This window comes from Trichomycterus rosablanca, chromosome 17, assembly GCF_030014385.1.
Source record: "Trichomycterus rosablanca isolate fTriRos1 chromosome 17, fTriRos1.hap1, whole genome shotgun sequence".
Taxonomy (NCBI): Eukaryota; Metazoa; Chordata; class Actinopteri; order Siluriformes; family Trichomycteridae; genus Trichomycterus; species Trichomycterus rosablanca.
Genome location: NC_086004.1, coordinates 482,501 through 505,000, shown reverse-complemented (window position 1 = coordinate 505,000; position 22,500 = coordinate 482,501). Strand labels below are relative to the sequence as shown.

The following is a 22,500-nucleotide window of genomic DNA, read 5'->3' as shown; positions in this document are numbered from 1 at the left end:
ACTGCAGTGCTAAGAATGATCCACCACCTAAATAATACCTGCTCTGTCCTCGTAATTGTAATAGGAAATTGTAAAGCTGCTTTGAGACAATGCTTCATTGTAAATAAATTTTACTTTGGTCTTGTGGTGGTCCTGACCATTAGAAAACAGAGTAAAAGGGACTAACATGGAAACAGATGGACTACAGCCTGTAATTGTGGTACTACAATTACTGCAGTGACCACTAAAATGTAATTAAAGTATTTTACACAGTACTTTAGAAACAGTGCTTTCTTTTAAGAGTGGTAATTCTGTTTTTGATATAGTATTTAACAGCTGTCCAGTCTCGATTTCTGAGTGCATGTGGTTCAGCAATGATGCATGAGACACAGTCTCTCTTTATAGGGACCCGACAACTTGGAATAAATGTCAGAAGATGTTTCTCAACAGCATTTACTTCTTCATTGCTCCACTTTTTCCTGTCCTTCAGGATACCTGATAAAGTAAATGTGTGCTTTGTTAATATCATATTAATATGGACTTCATTTGCAGTGCCTATAAAAAACATTATACCCTATTCAAATTATTTTCTTTTCTCACATCATACCATGACAATAAAAATGTCTTACTTTTTTAACTGTATTTACACATTATAACACAAACTATTAACCTTGCATGAATAAGTAATCAGTCCATTAGAGTAACCATTTTTAAGTTGCTCAGGTACAACCAATCACCTTTCAGATCTTATCCTTCACTGACCTGGTCCTGACCTAAATCTAATGAGGAATAAAAAAATCGGTTGATGGATTTGAAGAGAGCAGTTTATTGTAGGTCCCCACAAAATTTGACTAACTAACAATTTTGCAAAGTTTGTTTGTTTATTATGATTTAAATGTCATGCTCAGTGATAGCTCAGTGGTTAAGGTACTGGACTAGTAAACAGAAGGTTGCCGGTTCAAGCCCCACCACCACCAAGTTGCCACTGTTGGGTCCCTGAGCAAGGCCCTTAACCCTCAATTGCTCATCGTGTTCAGCTCATTGTGTAAGTCGCTTTGGATAAAATTATAAAAAGGAGGGCGACCATGAAAAGGCAAAGATACTTCAAAAACAACTGAAGTTGGAGATTAAGGAGGGGAAACAGAGAGTAGAACAACAGTTACAACAGGAAGGAGTGCGTCAGGTCTGGAATGGCATGAGAAAGATCACTGGTTTGAAACAGAAGGAAGGAGGGCTGCTTGATGGTGACCAGGACACAGCTGAGGACCTGAATTTGTTCTTCAACAGATTTGAACAATCTACCTCACAATGCCTTCTACCTGTTGCACACAATGCCACCTTGTCATCAGTAACCACACCCTTAACATTTAAACCATATCAAGTGAAAAGGGAACTGGATCGACTTAAGCAGGGAAAAGCAGCTGGACCTGACGGAATCTGCCCCAGGCTGTTGAGGATTTGTTCCAGTCAGCTTTGTGGCATTTTCACACACCTTTTCAACCTGAGCTTGCATCTACAGAGGATCCCCACTCTGTGGAAAACTTCCTGCTTGGTTCCCGTTCCCAAAAAGAGACACCCAACAAATCCCAACGACTACAGGCCTGTCGCCCTTACTTCACATGTTATGAAGTCGCTAGAGAGACTAGTCCTTGCTCACATCAGACCCAGAGTGAAGGAACACATGGATCCTCTACAGTTCGCCTACCAACAAAACATCGGCGTGGATGATGCTCTCATCTATACGTTACAGAGGGCTCATGCTCATCTGGACAGTGTGGACACTACTGTGAGGATTATGTTTTTCGATTTTTCATGTGCCTTCAATACTATACGTACAACCTGCACGGCTAGGTGAAAAGATGCTGAAGATGAATGTGGAACCAGCTCTAGTCTCCTGGGTTTTGGACTATCTATCTTCTAGACCACAGTTTGTGCGACTTAAAAACTGTGTCTCTGTAAAAACCTTGAGCAGTATGGGGGCCCCACAAGGAACAGTCCTGTCGCCTTTCCTGTTTATGCTGTATACATCGGACTTTCAATATAACTCCGACAACTGTTTTCTTCAGAAGTTTTCAGATGATTCAGCAGTCGTGGGTTGTATTAGAGCAGGATGTGAGCAGGAATACAGGGGCACGGTTAAGGACTTTGTGGACTGGTGTAGCAACAACCACCTACAACTAAACATCACAAAAACCAAAGAGATGGTGGTGGACTTTAGAAGGAGGAGGAGGGATCCTGAGCCAGTTACTATCCTAGGAACTGAGGTGGAACTTGTACCCAGCTACAGGTACCTTGGAGTTCAGCTGGACAACAAGCTGGACTGGTCTACACACATGGAGATGGTGTACAAAAAGGGGCAGAGCAGACTGTACTTCTTAAGAAGGCTGAAATCTTTTAACATCAGTAGGCCCCCTTTGTGCACCTTTTATCAGTCTGTGGTGGCCAGTGCTCTTTTCTTTGGAGTGGTTTGCTGGGGTGAGAGTGCTAGAACAATGGACACTAACCGAATAAACCACCAGATCAAAAAGGCCAGCTCCATAGTGGGGTCTGAACAGGACTCAGTTCAGCAGGTAGCAGAGTTAAGAACGCTCACAAAGCTAACTCAATTATCAAAAACAATTCACACCCACTTCACTCCCTGGAGGTGTTTCGACAGAGCACCTTCAGTCACAGACTGATTCCTCCTAAATGCCCAAGAAGGATGGGCCCTGCTGAGTCTGGTTCCTCTCAAGGTTTCTTCCTGTAATTTTCAGGAAGTTTTTCCTTGCCACAGTCGCCCTCGGCTTGCTCAACAGGGGTTTTTGTATCTGTTGGTCATGGATTTTGTAAAGTTGCTTTGAGACAATGTCTATTGTAAAAAGCGCTATATAAATAAAGTTGACTTAACTTGACTGACTTGACTAAATGCAGGACTGAACGCTACAGAAAATCCTCTTATAACTGCTATCAGACTGTTTAACAATTCACAATAAGCCAAATAAACCATTTATAAGAAATACCTACTTCTGTATGCTATGCATGCACCATTAAACCAATGGTTACATACCTCAATAAATACTAATTTTGTATGCTATGCATACACCATAAAAAAGTTTACATGTACAGTGTATCACAAAAGTGAGTACACCCCTCACATTTCTGCAGATATTTAAGTATATCTTTTCATGGGACAACACTGACAAAATGACACTTTGACACAATGAAAAGTAGTCTGTGTGCAGCTTATATAACAGTGTAAATTTATTCTTCCCTCAAAATAACTCAATATACAGCCATTAATGTCTAAACCACCGGCAACAAAAGTGAGTACACCCCTAAGAGACTACACCCCTAAATGTCCAAATTGAGCACTGCTTGTCATTTTCCCTCCAAAATGTCATGTGATTTGTTAGTGTTACTAGGTCTCAGGTGTGCATAGGGAGCAGGTGTGTTCAATTTAGTAGTACAGCTCTCACACTCTCTCATACTGGTCACTGAAAGTTCCAACATGGCACCTCATGGCAAAGAACTCTCTGAGGATCTTAAAAGACGAATTGTTGCGCTACATGAAGATGGCCAAGGCTACAAGAAGATTGCCAACACCCTGAAACTGAGCTGCAGCACAGTGGCCAAGATAATCCAGCGTTTTAAAAGAGCAGGGTCCACTCAGAACAGACCTCGCGTTGGTCGTCCAAAGAAGCTGAGCGCACGTGCTCAGCGTCACATCCAACTGCTGTCTTTGAAAGATAGGCGCAGGAGTGCTGTCAGCATTGCTGCAGAGATTGAAAAGGTGGGGGGTCAGCCTGTCAGTGCTCAGACCATACGCCGCACACTACATCAGATTGGTCTGCATGGCCGTCACCCCAGAAGGAAGCCTCTTCTGAAGTCTCTACACAAGAAAGCCCGCAAACAGTTTGCTGAAGACATGTCAACAAAGGACATGGATTACTGGAACCATGTCCTATGGTCTGATGAGACTAATATTAATTTGTTTGGTTCAGATGGTCTCAAGCATGTGTGGCGGCAATCAGGTGAGGAGTACAAAGATACAGTGTATCACAAAAGTGAGTACACCCCTCACATTTCTGCAGATATTTAAGTATATCTTTTCATGGGACAACACTGACAAAATGACACTTTGACACAATGAAAAGTAGTCTGTGTGCAGCTTATATAACAGTGTAAATTTATTCTTCCCTCAAAATAACTCAATATACAGCCATTAATGTCTAAACCACCGGCAACAAAAGTGAGTACACCCCTTAGTGAAAGTTCCTGAAGTGTCAATATTTTGTGTGGCCACCATTATTTCCCAGAACTGCCTTAACTCTCCTGGGCATGGAGTTTACCAGAGCTTCACAGGTTGCCACTGGAATGCTTTTCCACTCCTCCATGACGACATCACGGAGCTGGCGGATATTCGAGACTTTGCGCTCCTCCACCTTCCGCTTGAGGATGCCCCAAAGATGTTCTGTTGGGTTTAGGTCTGGAGACATGCTTGGCCAGTCCATCACCTTTACCCTCAGCCTCTTCAATAAAGCAGTGGTCGTCTTAGAGGTGTGTTTGGGGTCATTATCATGCTGGAACACTGCCCTGCGACCCAGTTTCCGGAGGGAGGGGATCATGCTCTGCTTCAGTATTTCACAGTACATATTGGAGTTCATGTGTCCCTCAATGAAATGTAACTCCCCAACACCTGCTGCACTCATGCAGCCCCAGACCATGGCATTCCCACCACCATGCTTGACTGTAGGCATGACACACTTATCCTTGTACTCCTCACCTGATTGCCGCCACACATGCTTGAGACCATCTGAACCAAACAAATTAATCTTGGTCTCATCAGACCATAGGACATGGTTCCAGTAATCCATGTCCTTTGTTGACATGTCTTCAGCAAACTGTTTGCGGGCTTTCTTGTGTAGAGACTTCAGAAGAGGCTTCCTTCTGGGGTGACAGCCATGCAGACCAATTTGATGTAGTGTGCGGCGTATGGTCTGAGCACTGACAGGCTGACCCCCCACCTTTTCAATCTCTGCAGCAATGCTGACAGCACTCCTGTGCCTATCTTTCAAAGACAGCAGTTGGATGTGACGCTGAGCACGTGCACTCAGCTTCTTTGGACGACCAACGCGAGGTCTGTTCTGAGTGGACCCTGCTCTTTTAAAACACTGGATGATCTTGGCCACTGTGCTGCAGCTCAGTTTCAGGGTGTTGGCCATCTTCATGTAGCGCAACAATTCGTCTTTTAAGATCCTCAGAGAGTTCTTTGCCATGAGGTGCCATGTTGGAACTTTCAGTGACCAGTATGAGAGAGTGTGAGAGCTGTACTACTAAATTGAACACACCTGCTCCCTATGCACACCTGAGACCTAGTAACACTAACAAATCACATGACATTTTGGAGGGAAAATGACAAGCAGTGCTCAATTTGGACATTTAGGGGTGTAGTCTCTTAGGGGTGTACTCACTTTTGTTGCCGGTGGTTTAGACATTAATGGCTGTATATTGAGTTATTTTGAGGGAAGAATAAATTTACACTGTTATATAAGCTGCACACAGACTACTTTTCATTGTGTCAAAGTGTCATTTTGTCAGTGTTGTCCCATGAAAAGATATACTTAAATATCTGCAGAAATGTGAGGGGTGTACTCACTTTTGTGATACACTGTAAGTGTGTCATGCCTACAGTCAAGCATGGTGGTGGGAATGCCATGGTCTGGGGCTGCATGAGTGCAGCAGGTGTTGGGGAGTTACATTTCATTGAGGGACACATGAACTCCAATATGTACTGTGAAATACTGAAGCAGAGCATGATCCCCTCCCTCCGGAAACTGGGTCGCAGGGCAGTGCTCCAGCATGATAATGACCCCAAACACACCTCTAAGACGACCACTGCTTTATTGAAGAGGCTGAGGGTAAAGGTGATAGACTGGCCAAGCATGTCTCCAGACCTAAACCAAATAGAACATCTTTGGGGCATCCTCAAGCGGAAGGTGGAGGAGCGCAAAGTCTCGAATATCCGCCAGCTCCGTGATGTCGTCATGGAGGAGTGGAAAAGCATTCCAGTGGAAACCTGTGAAGCTCTGGTAAACTCCATGCCCAGGAGAGTTAAGGCAGTTCTGGGAAATAATGGTGGCCACACAAAATATTGACACTTCAGGAACTTTCACTAAGGGGTGTACTCACTTTTGTTGCCGGTGGTTTAGACATTAATGGCTGTATATTGAGTTATTTTGAGGGAAGAATAAATTTACACTTATATAAGCTGCACACAGACTACTTTTCATTGTGTCAAAGTGTCATTTTGTCAGTGTTGTCCCATGAAAAGATATACTTAAATATCTGCAGAAATGTGAGGGGTGTACTCACTTTTGTGATACACTGTATATAGTACCATACTGTACATTTTTATCTTATTGCTTGTTTTACACTGTAAGTTAATGTTGTATGTATACAAGAGGTTGTTGTTGTCTGAGCTGCTATAACAAAGAAATTTCCTGCAAAGGATCAATAAAGACTCTCTCTCTCTCTCTCTCTCTCTCTCTCTCTCTATCTATCTATAAGCGTCTGCTAAATGCCTAAAATGTAAATGTCATGTTTTATACTTTGTTTACATTCATGACAAAAACGGTAGTTACTCAGTACACAAGGTTCATCAGTTCACAAGGTTATATTACACACACTCATGGACAATTTAGTGTCTCCAATTCACCTCACATGCACGTCTTTGGACTGTGGGAGGAAACCCGGAGCACCTGGAGGAAACCCACGCAGACACGGAGAGAACATGAAAACTCCACACAGAAGGGACCCGGACCGCCCCACCTGGGGTTCAAACCCAGGACCTTCTTGCTGTGAGGCGACAGTGCCACCCACTTAGCCACCATGCCGCCCTACCTCCAAAGTAACAGCTTTTAGGGAAGAAATAAATTCTTTCTTGTTCTGTTAAATTTAGGTGCAGCATTGGACACTATAGATCATAACATTCCAGCAGGAATGTCAGTGTTAGGTTCCATGCGACAGCTGGTTAAGTTTGGACATGGCACTAAAGATGTACAGTGGGGCCAAAAAGTATTTAGTCAGCCACTGATTGTGCAGGTTCTCCTACTTAGAAAGATGAGAGAGGTCTGTAATTTTCATCATAGCTACACTTCAACTATGAGAGACAAAATGAGAAAAAAATCCAGGAAATCACATTGTAGGATTTTTAAAGAATTTATTTGTAAATTATGGTGGAAAATAAGTATTTGGTCAATAACAAAAGTTCAACTCAATACTTGTAACATAACCTTTGTTGGCAATGACAGAGGTGAAACGTTTCCTGTAAGTCTTCACCAGGTCTGCACACACTGTAGCTGCTATTTTGGCCCATTCCTCCATGCAGATCTCCTCTAGAGCAGTGATGTTTTGGGGCTGTCGCTGGCCAACACGGACTCCACAAATTTTCTATGGGGTTGAGGTCTGGAGACTGGCTAGGCCACTCCAGGACCTTGAAGTGCTTTTTACGGAGCCACTCCTTCGTTGCCCGAGCGGTGTGTTTGGGATCATTGTCATGCTGGAAGACCCAGCCACGTTCCATCTTCAATGCTCTCACTGATGGAAGGAGGTTTTGTGTTAAAATCTCATGATACACGACCCCGTTCATTCTTCCCTTAACACGGATCAGTCGTCCTGTCCCCTTTGCAGAAAAACAGCCCCAAAGCATGATGTTTCCACCCCCATGCTTCACAGTAGGTATGGTGTTCTTGGGTTCTTCTTCTTCCTCCAAACACGACGAGTTGAGTTTTTACCAAAAAGTTCCATTTTGGTTTCATCTGACCACATGATATTCTCCCAATCCTCTTCTGGATCATCCATATGCTCTCTGGCAAACTTCAGACGGGCCTGGACATGTACTGGCTTAAGCAGGGGGACACGCCTGGCACTGCAGGATTTGAGTCCCTCTCGGCGTAGTGTGTTTACTGATGGTAGCCTTTGTTACTTTGGTCCCAGCTCTCTGCAGGTCATTCATCAGGTCCCTCCGTGTAGTTCTGGGATTTTTGCTCACCGTTCTCATGATCATTTTGACCCCACGGGATCGAGGGAGATTATCAATGGTCTTGTATGTCTTCCATTTTCTTACAATTGCTCCCACAGTTGATTTATTCACACCGACCTGCTTGCCTATTGTAGATTCACTCTTCCCAGCCTGGTGCAGGTCTACAATTTTCTTCCTGGTGTCCTTCGACAGCTCTTTGGTCTTGGCCATGGTTGAGTTTGGAGTCTGACTGTTTGAGGCTGTGGACAGGTGTCTTTTATACAGATAACGAGGTCAAACAGGTGCCATTAATACAGGTAACGAGTGGAGGACAGAAGAGCTTCTTAAAGAAGAAGTTACAGGTCTGTGAGAGCCAGAAATCTTGCTTGTTTGTTATTGACCAAATACTTATTTTCCACCATAATTTACAAATAAATTCTTTAAAAATCCTACAATGTGATTTCCTGGATTTTTTTCTCATTTTGTCTCTCATAGTTGAAGTGTAGCTATGATGAAAATTACAGACCTCTCTCATCTTTCTAAGTAGGAGAACCTGCACAATCAGTGGCTGACTAAATACTTTTTGGCCCCACTGTAGCTAAGTAGCTCTGTAAGCAGCTTCTAAAAGTTCTGTTATCACCCATGTCCTTTGATGTGTGCGAGGTTTTTTTTTTTACCTTTTTTAATTTTTTTTTATTTATGTATTTATATAGGGCAGTTGTAGCCTAGTGGTTAAGGTACTGGACTAGTAACCAGAAGGTTGCCGGTTCAAGCCCCACCACTGCCAGGTTGGCACTGTTGGGCCCTTGAGCAAGGCCCTTAACCCTCAATTGCTTAGACTGTATACTGTTACAGTACTGTAAGGGGTCCAAGGGGGCGTGGTCCGGGGGTACCTCCTGGAAATGAGTTTTTGCAACTTGGGATGTCTGGTATTACCACTAGGTAGAAACAACAATTTTACCTCTGCTTTAGTCAGGTCTTCCCTCTCATCAGTATCCAAAAAAGAATCGTGATCAAATATGTCACTGCTCTTTACGGTCTGAAGATCAGCATTTACATTCTAATAGAAGAAAGATATTTAAACTGAACATCAAATTACAAAACTAATAAAACTTATTATGAACAAAATATGATTTTTTAAATTGGATTTTAATATACGCTAAGCTACAATATCAGGACTCGACACACACACACTTTCTGGTAATGACATTATCAGGACCTTGTACACTTGAAGTAGAAAATCAGCCTTCATCCCAAAAAGTGTCTAAGAAAGTCATTTTCAGGACCTCCGTTTACTGACTGTTTAACTGGTTTAAAGTGTTTATTAAGGTGGAATTATTTACATTTTGTGTGTTTACACTGTGTTTAAATAATGCATGTTTACCTTCACTGCTCTGATTTCTCCTCTCTGCCCATCAGAACAGTCAGGTTCAGCAGGTGACATGCTGGTTTTTGTCTTTTCCTATAAAGTTAGAATGAAATAAGACATGAATACATTACAGTAGCATTAATAACACCAATCTATTGTCATAATACACAATTTATAACCAAAATATGGTTTAATTTTAATGCATTCTATTTCATATACGCTAAGCTACAATATCAGGACTCGACACACACACACTTTCTGGTAATGACATTATCAGGACCTTGTACACTTGAAGTAGAAAATCAGCCTTCATCCCAAAAAGTGTCTAAGAAAGTCATTTTCAGGACCTCCGTTTACTGACTGTTTAACTGGTTTAAAGTGTTTATTAAGGTGGAATTATTTACATTTTGTGTGTTTACACTGTGTTTAAATAATGCATGTTTACCTTCACCGCTCTGATTTCTCCTCTCTGCCCATCAGAACAGTCAGGTTCAGCAGGTGACATGCTGGTTTTTGTCTTTTCCTATAAAGTTAGAATGAAATAAGACATGAATACATTACAGTAGCATTAATAACACCAATCTATTGTCACAAAACACAATTTATAACTAAAACATGGTTTAATATTAATACAATTTATTTAATATACGCTAAGCTACAATATCAGGACTCGACACACACACACTTTCTGGTAATGACATTATCAGGACCTTGTACACTTGAAGTAGAAAATCAGCCTTCATCCCAAAAAGTGTCTAAGAAAGTCATTTTCAGGACCTCCGTTTACTGACTGTTTAAAAAAGACTATTTTGTTTTTCTGAGTATCTTCTTTGTCTTTCAAAGGACTCCTGTTGCAAAATAAGGTCCCCCCCCGATATTCGAGGACAAAGCTTCCTTTTTCAATAAGCACAAGGGCAAATACTCCCCTGCCTAGCATAAAAAACAAACATTATTTACTCTAAGAAAAAAACTGTTTAAATATCATTTAGTTGATTAAACAGTACTTAAAAGAAAGAGACTAAAATAATACTGCAAAACTACTGTAGAAAAATTAGACCTACCTTTATACTCGTTAATAAATCTCTCTTCAAACCATGGTTTATCTGTGCCTGAAAGAATGTGTTCAACAGCATCTTTTGTGGGGCTTCGCCTAGTTTTTCTTGACATCGTACATCCATACAGAATCCAACTTGAAGCTATGAATTAAAAGAAATGCATTAAAAATATAATTTGTAACATACTCATTCATGACCAAATAAATCTAACCACTTAGTGTACTGTAACATTATGAAATAAATATGCCTCCCTTTATCCTTATTGATGATGTGAGTACAGAAGTACACTCTGAACCCCAGTAAACATGCATTACATTTACTGAACAAACAGTGAACACAAATTACTGTATTACAGACCTGACAGGGCATAAAGATTAAGCATCAAATTTGCAAGGTTTAGGCCCTGTTCTTGCACATGCTTATAATATTTATTATAACCTGCCTTATTTCCTATTACCCTCAAATAGTGTTTCAATTTGAAATAAAAATAGATATCCTTAAATTAAAAAACTTTTACTGTGTGCTTTATTTAGGCCTTTAATCCACTACCCTCTCTGTACATGTTCCACTTACATGTTTAAAGTTTAAATACATGTTTAAAGTTCCTTCTCTTACTGTGTGCTTTACTCAGGCCTTTTAATCCACATGTTCCTCTCCTACATCACTGACTGATATTCTCCTTCTCACTTTCTATATACCATTTTGTCTTCATTCCTTTACAACATTTTTGTCTCCTCCATTTTTAACACAGTTTGTATAACTTTGTTTTACATTGAGCGTTTTCTCTCCTTTCTTTCTATAACGCTAAGTGAGCACACAGTATGCTGTTTCCACTCTTTTAAACAGTCCTAACACCTTATATTTCTTTGTAATTAATAAAACAAAACGAAACACTAATGTAAATTATGCCGTTTTAAAACATTTAAAACACAAACTCGTTTGTACTCACCAGAGAACACAGTACACTGTCCCAAAATCACAAACGATGACGTCATTTTCCCGGGAAAATTCACCTTCATCCAAAACGATTCAGTTTTTAGGATTCGACTCCAACTCTCGACTCTGCCGCTTGAATCAATCGAGTTGACTCTTCCAGTGACTTCCATTCACCAGCATGTATCAGTTTGCGACTCGATTCCGACTCCTGCCTTTGGAATCACTAAAGTTGACTCCTCAACCTAAATTAATTTTAAACCACACCGCACTAAGGTAAAAGATAAAGAGCGATCTATATCCATATGTGCGCGCGTGTGTGTGTGTGTGTGTGTGTGTGTAAAATGCAAAATGTCAGTGTGTTGGCTACACAAAATGATATACACAAGTGATATACTGTACATGTGTTTTAATGTATGAATTTATTTGATGTTTCCATAAAAGTAAAGTGCTGGTGTTAGTGTCGCTTCTTTGCTTAGATTAATAGTCTATTGGTTCACATTTAAAGACAAGAATATGTCTGTGCTATGTTTATATTTTCCTTAATTCGCGCTAAAGCATAGCCTGATATGCTAATGCGGGGTAGCCTGCTAACACTGTGTATTGCAAGCGTTATTTCGTGACGTCAGGAAGAGCCGCCATCTTGAAGTGGGGTAAAACTTCTTCGAGTGTCCACTAGTTGGCGTGCACACTCGTGAGCCAAAAGTGCTACACCCACACCCCAGTCTGTTTCAGGCCTGAGAGAAATTTTAGGACATCAAAAAAACTCAGAGCAGATACGTTTTAGAGCATGCTGAACACGATAGCGTGGTCAGAAAAATCAGGACCTCATTTTAGGTCCTAACATGCGCCGAGGTCCTGATAGTGTGGGTGTGTTTTCTGATTCAAGTCCTGACTTTTCACAAAAACACACGCACACACACACACACACGCACACGCACGCACACACACACACACACACACACACGCACGCACGCACGCACACACACACACACATCCACACACACACACACACACACACATTCACACACACACACACACACACACACATTCACACACACACACACACACCCACACACACACACACACACACATTCACACACACACGCGCACACACACACGTTTATTCATTCATCACAAATATTAGATCCCAAACATCACCACCAGCACGACTGTACACACACACACACGCACGCACACACATTCACACACACACACGCGCACACACACACACACACACACACGCACGCACGCACGCACGCACACACACACACACATCCACACACACACACACACACACACATTCACACACACACACACACACACATTCACACACACACACACACACACCCACACACACACACACACACACACACACATTCACACACACACGCGCACACATACGCGTTTTCATGTCAGATGGGGACCAATGTTATGAACATCACTTGCGGGGACCACCCTTTCTACAGCCTCTAGAGGGCTGAAAAAAATCAGGCACACTAAACAGATTTTTCTTAGCTCATACACGCGTTCAAACATCAGAATTTAAGAAGTCATGTCAGGACCGTGTTTAGTGGGGACTTAGAAAAATCTTATAAATATGACTAATGGGGACCTCATTTACATAATATTAGCATAAAACACACAAATGCCAATGTGATTAGTGGGGACCTTGCAAGAACATTGAGTTAATTACAATTCATTTATATTACCATTAAAGGGCATGTAATTATTTCAAGCTAATCTACAGATTATCTTACTTTTAAACAAAAAAGTTTAATATACATCTATGTAAAATCAAAAGATGCAGTAATAGTCCATAAATCACATTAAAATGTTTAAATTTAGCTTAGCTTACTTGTTCATAGATTATGTAGTCTTTGCATAGAACATCTAGTGATGTGCATGTAGTCATCTCGACAACATAGCAAGATTTATGTTTGACATTTCTAGATTTACAGCCAATATCAGTGTAATTAAAAAAAAATATTAATAGATGAAGTTAAAGTCTATCTCTACTCATGTACAGTGGATTGGAAGAGTAGTAAATTATTGTCTGGATACTTTTTTAACTCAAATCAAACTATTTTATTTTTCACTGTTTAAGTGTTTCTTTCTTTAATTCTTTGTCATGAATTTTTTTGTACCACAGTGAACCACCCAGAATCAGCTACTACTCAATCACTGGACAATTATTACCACTAAAATAATGCTACTTATAAAACTATACAGGCATTAAAGACATTTAAATTGCAAAACTCAAGATTTAATTTTTAACATGCTTTCACCCTGTTCTTCAATGGTCAGTACCTCCACAGAGCAGGTATTATTTAGGCGGTGGATGATTCTCAGCACTGCAGTGACACTGACATGGTGGTGTTGTGTTAGTGTGTGTTGTGCTGGTATGAGTGGATCAGACACAGCAGCGCTGCTGGAGTTTTTAAATACCGTGTCCACTCACTGTCCACTCTATTAGACACTCCTACCTAGTCGGTCCACCTTGTAGATGTAAAGTCAGAGACGATCGCTCATCTATTGCTGCTGTTTGAGTCGGTCATCTTCTAGACCTTCATCAGTGGTCACAGGACGCTGCCCACGGGGGCTTTTGGCTGGATATTTTAGGTTGGTGGACTCTTCTCAGTCCAGCAGTGACAGTGCGGTGTTTAAAACTCCAGCAGCGCTGCTGTGTCTGATCCACTCATACCAGCACAACACACACTAACACACCACCACCATGTCAGTGTCACTGCAGTGCTGAGAATGATCCACCACCCAAATAATACCTGCTCTGTGGTGGTCCTGTGGGGGTCCTGACCATTGAAGAACAGAGTGAAAGCAGGTTAAAAAGTAAGTAGAGAAACGGATGGACTACAGTCAGTAATTGTAGAACTACAAAGTGCTTCTACAGTGGGGGAAATAAGTATTTGATCCCCTGCTGATTTTGTAAGTTTACCCCCTTACAAAGACTTGAACAGTCTATAATTTTTATGGAAGGTTTATTTTAACAGAGAGAGACAGAATATCAACAAAAAATCCAGAAAAAAAACATTAAATAAAAGTTATAAATTAATTTGTATTTAATTAAGTGAAATAAGTATTTGATCCCCTACCAACCAGCAAGAATTCTGACCCCCACAGACCGGTTATGTGCCCATGAGGCACACAAATTAGTCCTGTCCCTGTATAAGACTCCTGTCACAGAATCAGTTTCTTCTGTTCAAATCTCTCCACCACCATGGGCAAGACCAAAGAGCTATCAAAGGACGTCAGGGACAAGATTGTAGACCTGCACAAGGCTGGAATGGGCTACAAGACCATCAGCAAGAAGCTTGGTGAGAAAGAGACCACTGTTGGTGCGATAATTTGAAAATGGAAGAAATACAAGATCACAGTCAATCACCCTCACTCTGGAGCTCCATGCAAGATCTCACCTGGTGGGGTAAGAATGATTCTGAGAAAGGTGAGGTCAGTCCAGAATTACACGGGAGGAGCTTGTCAATGATCTCAAGGGAGCTGGGAGCAGAGTCACCAAGAAAACCATTAGTAACACACTTCGCCGTAATGGATTGAGATCCTGCAGTGCCCGCAAAGTCCCTCTGCTCAAGAAGGCTCATGTACAGGCCCGTCTGAAGTTTGCCAATGAACACCTGAATGATTCAGAGAAAGCTTGGGAGAATGTGATATGGTCAGATGAGACCAAAATTGAGCTCTTTGGCATCAACTCCACTCGCCGTGTTTGGAGGCAGAGAAATGCCCGGTGGGGATGGTGTTCTTGGGGTCATATCCAGCATTTCTCTGCTCCCAGCTCCCTTGAGATCATTGACAAGCTCCTCCCGTGTAATTCTGGACTGACCTCACCTTTCTCAGAATCATTCTTACCCCACCAGGTGAGATCTTGCATGGAGCTCCAGAGCGAGGGCGATTGACTGTGATCTTGTATTTCTTCCATTTTCGAATGATCGCACCAACAGTGGTCTCTTTCTCACCAAGCTTCTTGCTGATGGTCTTGTAGCCCATTCCAGCCTTGTGCAGGTCTACAATCTTGTCCCTGACGTCCTTTGATAGCTCTTTGGTCTTGCCCATGGGGGTCGAGAGATTTGAACAGAAGAAACTGATTCTGTGACAGGAGTCTTTTATATAGGGACAGGACTAATTTGTGCGCCTCATGGGCACATAACCGGTCTGTGGGGGTCAGAATTCTTGCTGGTTGGTAGGGGATCAAATACTTATTTCCCTTAATTAAATACAAATTAATTTATAACTTTTATTTAATGTTTTTTTTTTTTTTTTTTTTTGATATTCTGTCTCTCTCTGTTAAAATAAACCTTCCATAAAAATTATAGACTGTTCAAGTCTTTGTAAGGGGGTAAACTTACAAAATCAGCAGAAGATCAAATACTTATTTCCCCCACTGTATATGGTAAGTTTTTCAGGATGAACTCAAGTTCATATGCGTGTGAAGGCAGGCGAGCGAATACTTTTGGCAATATAGTGTATTATTGACAGTTCAAAGAAAATCAATATATTGCAAAATGTTCAAATGCTTTTTAAAAAATAGCAAATAATTCTATTTCTGTTCAGTAGACCTTTATGACGTATGCATGTGTGTGTCTTGCTGAGACATGTGAATGCAAACAAAAACTGCAATATCAGAACATGTGAATGTAAACAAAAACTGCCATACCAGAGACTCAATGATCTTTAAACTATCTGTATTGCAATTTTCTTTTGTAGGCCGTAATACGATTATAAACATAGAATTTCAGATTTTGCCAGTCACGGTTCTTAGGAGCTTCTGGTTCAGCCCTTAAACACTTCTCACAGTCTCGCTGTGCTGGTACGATACAAGATGTGATGAAGCGATTCGTGTGCCATTCCACCGCCTGCACCTCTGTCTGCAGCCAAGGTGTTTTCTTCTTATGGGCAGTTTTACCTTTGCACTGTTTGTCCATTCTGCCATAGACAAAGATTATTAGGATCAAATTCTCATAATAGCTATAAATACACAGATCAGCCATAAAATTAAAACCCGCCTAATATTATGTAAGTCCCCCTAGTGACACCTGTATAGCTCTGACCCATCGAAACATAAACTACACAAGACCAATGAGCCTTGGGTGCACATGACCCTGACACCAAGCCTACTGTGGACCATTTTTGGTAGGTACTAACCACTGTTTACTGGGAACAACCCACAAGACCTGCTGTTTTGGAGATGCATCACAGACATCACAATTTGGTCCTTGTCAAAGTCACACAGTTCCTTACTGTTGCCCATTTTTCCTGCTTCCAAAACATCACCTTCGAGAACTGACTTTGACTGCGGCTTAATACATCCCACCACCTTTTTACAAGAGTACAGTAAGAAAGTAAACCCTCGAAATTACTTGATTCTACCATGAACACTCCATGGTCTACCATGGACCAGACTCAAGTACTAACCACTGCATACTGTTACACCCCAAACCTGCTGTTTTGGAGATGCTCTGACCCTGACCATTTTTCCTGCTTTAATTTGTCTGCAATTGTCCTACCTGAGCAGGCTACTGGCTTTAGTGTTTAATGTTTCAAAGTGGGTCTGTTTCTTGTAAGTAAGACTGACACTGTGTTACACTGTTTGATTAGGTTACACCATGAGTTATATTTTTAACAACACTGTGGCTTCCCACACAGAAGTCCCAGTCCCAAGCCCATATGCCCCCTAATAATATTTACATTCTATAAAAACACACTATAATGACGACAATTTATCCCCCTCACTTACAGTCTGTAGAATACACACAGGCATTAGTTAGCTAAGTAATCAAACAGTACTTAAACCCTTTATTCACTGGGACTTCAACAAAAGCAAGAAAGCAAAAACCAAATACAAAAAGTAAAATAAAATAATATACCATCAGGATCTAGCCCAATTTTATCCAAGTTCTTGCCATGAAACTCAGCTAATCTTCCTTGCTCAAGAGCCATTAGAACTTTGCTGATCTTTTGATATACACTGGATGTCTCTGGCTCAGTGAGTTCCACTGTCTGTGACTCGACATCATCAGACAAAATGACCTCTGACAGGCACAGCTTTCCAAAGGGTTTCAGGGAGAGGAAGAAACAGCTAGATTATATTCTCAACAGAGGAAACTACACTCACAATGCTGCAGTTATGGAGTCAGGACAGGGGAAACTTGTGCCCTTTACACAACCATGTAAAGAAACATTGGGAAATGACTTCACATACTTTTAACAGTATGTGTGAGAGCAGATGCGAGAAATGGGAAGGCTGGTTCACAATGCCAGAAAAGTCACCACCTTAAAAAAAATGGAAGACCTTATGAATCCAAAAAATTACATGGAGAGAGTCAAAGCTGTCAAGTTGACATGTGGGTATGACAGTGAAACAAACAAGTTTTTGACCCCATCATTAGCAAACAAACTTGGAAATATCCTGGTTAAAGTAAGCAAACTTTTAAAAGCTCAAGGTTTCATCTCAAACAACCAACATCTTGTGAAGAATGCCAGTGAGTTTCAAGACATCCATCGGGAAAAGTAGAATGAGCTGATATCAGCCACGGCATTGAAAAACTTTGCTGATCTTGGCGAGCTGTAGGGTCTTCTCAGGCAGTCGATAGAACTCACGATGGATTCTTATGTCATGTCCAAGAAAATTGGCAAGCTGGTCCATTTCTGTGTCTATCATGTTTAGCACAGTTGAAAGGGTTGCAGCATGCTTTCTCAGTTTGGTAGATGTCAGTGGGACTCTTTGCACCACACACCTTTGCAAAGCCACAGAGACGGTCTGATCCTCTGAAATGTGTCATAGCTTCTGGTCTTGCAAACATATAACCATTGTCTATTAACAAGGATCTCTAATGCACAAAACATTTTTGGAGTCAGAAGAATTGGAACTGGGCGACCACGTTTCCCCCCGACGACAATCCTTGAGAAGTGTCTGCAGAGCTTTTTTTCCTCTTCAGACAGTGCCCAGTCCACATCCTCATGGTGATCAGAAGTGTCTCTTGATAAAAATGCAGATAAGGGCATGCTGGCAACTTCTCCTTCCCTGAGAAGAGAATAACCTGAGCCAGGCACACCTTATTCAGCTCCATCCAGGCTTTTGCAGAGGGACTTTCCGAGAGTGAAATGTACCACTCATCTTGTACTTGACTGAGATATGCATGCATTTTTTGGATGTCTTCAGTAAAAGGCATGAGAGTCGGTACGTTCCACTTTGCTTACCTTATGTTCCTCAATGCCGTGGCTGATATTAGCTCATTCTACTTTTCCCGATGGATGTCTTACAACTCACTGGCATTCTTCACAAGATGTTGGTTGTTTGAGATGAAACCTTGAGCTTTTAAAAGTTTGCTTACTTTAATCAGGATATTTCCAAGTTTGTTTGCTAATGATGGGGTCAAAAACTTGTTTGTTTCACTGTCATACCCACATGTCAACTTGACAGTTTTGACTGTCTCCATGTAATTTTTTGGATTCATAAGATCTTCCATTTTCTTTAAGGTGGTGACTTTTCTGGCATTGTGAACCAGCCTTCCCATTTCTCGCATCTGCTCTCTCACATACTGTTGATTCTTGTCTAATTTCCCCTTTTGTTTAACAAGTGCTGCCCAACATCAAGTTTCCCCTGTCCTGACTCCATAACTGCAGCATTGTGAGCGTAGTGTCCTCTGTTGTGAATATAATCTAGCTGTTTCTTCCTCTCCCTGAAACCCTTTGGAAAGCTTAAGAGCTTTGGCCACATCGGGTTCATTTTCATGCACATGTTCGAGGTGCCTTGCCATCTTGGCATACGGCTTAGAGCAATACAAGCAGTAATGTTTTTTGTCGTACACTCTTCGTCCACCTCTTTTTTGACTTGCGCTAACAACTATTAGATCATTTATGTTCTTACTTGAACCAAGTTCTTCTTCTGCTCCAGTGGCTTCAGGTGTAAAGCTGTGCCCGTCAAAGGTCATTTTGTCTGATGTTGTGGAGTCACAGACAGTGGAACTCTCTGAGCCAGAGACATCCAGTGTATTGTGCTTTGTTTTTTGGTTTGGTTTAAGGCTAGTGTCAATGTCACTATCACAAGTCGTATCAGGTATGTAATCATCTGCACTTTCTGATGAAGAATCAAATAGCTCACTGGAATTGTCAAGATTTGTGTCTTTCATTTACAAAACAAGAAATCATAATAAGAAAAACTTTAATACTTAATCCTAAATTTAAAACTTAATTTATCAGTAAATTTACATATACAGTGGGGCCAAAAAGTATTTAGTCAGCCACTGATTGCGCAGGTTCTCCTACTTAGACAAATGAGAGAGGTCTGTAATTTTCATCATAGCTACACTTCAACTATGAGAGACAAAATGAGAAAAAAAAATCCAGGAAATCACATTGTAGGATTTTTTAAGAATTTATTTGTAAATTATGGTGGAAAATAAGTATTTGGTCAATAACAAAAGTTCAACTCAATACTTTGTAACATAACCTTTGTTGGCAATGACGGAGGTGAAACGTTTCCTGTAAGTCTTCACCAGGTTTGCACACACTGTAGCTGCTATTTTGGCCCATTCCTCCATGCAGATCTCCTCTAGAGCAGTGATGTTTTGGGGCTGTCGCTGGGCAACACGGACTCCACACATTTTCTATGGGGTTGAGGTCTGGAGACTGGCTAGGCCACTCCAGGACCTTGAAATGCTTTTTACGGAGCCACTCCTTCGTTGCCCGAGCGGTGTGTTTGGGATCATTGTCATGCTGGAAGACCCAGCCATGTTCCATCTTCAATGCTCTCACTGATGGAAGGAGGTTTTGGCTTCAAATCTCACGATACATGGCCCCGTTCATTCTTCCCTTAACACGGATCAGTCGTCCTGTCCCCTTTGCAGAAAAACAGCCCCAAAGCATGATGTTTCCACCCCCATGCTTCACAGTAGGTATGGTGTTCTTGGGTTCTTCTTCTTCCTCCAAACACGACGAGTTGAGTTTTTACCAAAAAGTTCCATTTTGGTTTCATCTGACCACATGATATTCTCCCAATCCTCTTCTGGATCATCCATATGCTCTCTGGCAAACTTCAGACGGGCCTGGACATGTACTGGCTTAAGCAGGGGGGCACGCCTGGCACTGCAGGATTTGAGTCCCTCTCGGCGTAGTGTGTTACTGATGGTAGCCTTTGTTACTTTGGTCCCAGCTCTCTGCAGGTCATTCATCAGGTCCCTCCGTGTAGTTCTGGGATTTTTGCTCACCGTTCTCATGATCAATTTGACCCCACGGGATGAGATCTTGACCCCAAGGGAGATTATCAATGGTCTTGTATGTCTTCCATTTTCTTACAATTGCTCCCACAGTTGATTTATTCACACCAACCTGCTTGCCTATTGTAGATTCACTCTTCCCAGCCTGGTGCAGGTCTACAATTTTCTTCCTGGTGTCCTTCGACAGCTCTTTGGTCTTGGCCATGGTTGAGTTTGGAGTCTGACTGTTTGAGGCTGTGGACAGGTGTCTTTTATACAGATAACGAGGTCAAACCGGTAATACAGGTAACGAGTGGAGGACAGAAGAGCTTCTTAAAGAAGAAGTTACAGGTCTGTGAGAGCCAGAAATCTTGCTTGTTTGTTATTGACCAAATACTTATTTTCCACCATAATTTACGAATAAATTCTTTAAAAATCCTACAATGTGATTTCCTGGATTTTTTTTTCTAATTTTGTCTCTCATAGTTGAAGTGTACCTATGATGAAAAGTACAAACCTCTCTCATCTTTCTAAGTAGGAGAACCTGCACAATCAGTGGCTGACTAAATACTTTTTGGCCCCACTGTATGTTTGATGATCTCAAATACACAAGTACTTTTTTGTCATGTTTTTGTATTTTGGGTTTTTAGTTAATTAAAAGAATGTAATAAGTTAATTGTGATGATAATCTAGCAAGAATAATTGTTTATTGTGATGTATCTACAAGGTAAGTTCAAGGGGAACATATAGGGCAGATTTTAACTTTCACAGTGATTTTTTTTCTTGGATAATTATCATTTTATTCTGAACACTTACGGCGTCCCCACAACACACCTTCAGTTAGTGTATGAGTAGAAACTGTGTGTAGAAACTGAACTAAACTGGTCCCCACAATGACTATAACATTGTGTGTGTGAAAGGTCCCCACAAGTGACTATTACATTGTGTGTGTGAAAGGTCCCCACAAGTAACTATAACATTGTGCGTGTATGTAACAGGTCCCCACAATGACTGTAACATTGTGTGTGTGTGTGTGAAAGGACCTTTCACACACACAATGTTACCATTCCTTGTGGGGACCTTTCACACACACAATGTTACAGTCATTGTGGGGACCAGTTTAGTTCAGTTTCTACACACAGTTTCTACTCATACACTAACTGAAGGTGTGTTGTGGGGACGTCGTAAGTGTTCAGAATAAAGTGATAATTATACAAGACAAAAATCCCTGTGAAAGTTAAAATCTGCCCTAAATGTTCCACTAGAACTTACCTTGTAGATACATCAAAATAAACAATTATTCTTGCTAGATTATCATCACAATTAACTTATTACATTCTTTTTACTGACTAAAAACCCAAAATACTAAAATATATGACAAAAGAGAGGCTGTAAAACTAAAAGTCAAGTAGTGGACATGCATGTACCTGTTGAGGAGTGCTGTTTGAAACAGAAGCATCATCCATCTGAGTCTTGGACAGGATAGAGGATTGGGAGTCGTCCTCCACCACGGCTCTAGCTGCAATGCTGGGTGTCTGTAAACACAATTTAAAATAACTATATCAAAAAACATGCACCAGACTTTAGAAAATAATTTTATAATAATAAAAAAATTATCTTTTGCCCAGTCAAGCAGTCTGTGTTCACACATATTAAATAAAACAGGCTTTGCGGGGACCTTTCACACACACAATGTTACAGTCATTGTGGGGACCAAGTCAGTTTCTACACACAGTTTGTACTCAGAAACTAACTGAAGGTGTGTTGTGGGGACACCGTAAGTGTTCAGAATAAAGTGATAATTATACAAGACAAAAATCCCTGTGAAAGTTAAAATCTGCCCTATATGTTCCCCTAGAACCTACCTTGTAGATACATCACAATAAACAATTATTCTTACTAGATTATCATCACAATTAACTTATTACATTCTTTTAATTA

The 22,500-nt window shown here is 41.1% G+C and overlaps 1 protein-coding gene and 1 long non-coding RNA gene across 4 annotated transcripts in view; both read right to left on the bottom strand.

The window, feature by feature from the left end:
* The window catches only part of nmur1a (neuromedin U receptor 1a), a 31,316-nt gene that overhangs the window by 3,724 nt on the left and 5,092 nt on the right, over positions 1-22,500 (bottom strand). The gene's annotated exons all lie outside the window — the stretch shown is intronic.
* Positions 16,031-22,500, bottom strand: part of LOC134331073 (uncharacterized) — an 8,382-nt gene continuing 1,912 nt past the window's right edge. For all 3 annotated transcript variants that reach the window (XR_010015100.1, XR_010015098.1, XR_010015099.1), the window contains exons 5-6: positions 21,987-22,094; positions 16,031-16,288 (exon numbers count right to left, since the gene is read on the bottom strand). This is a non-coding gene — a long non-coding RNA (uncharacterized LOC134331073). The remainder of the gene's footprint in view (positions 16,289-21,986; positions 22,095-22,500) is intronic.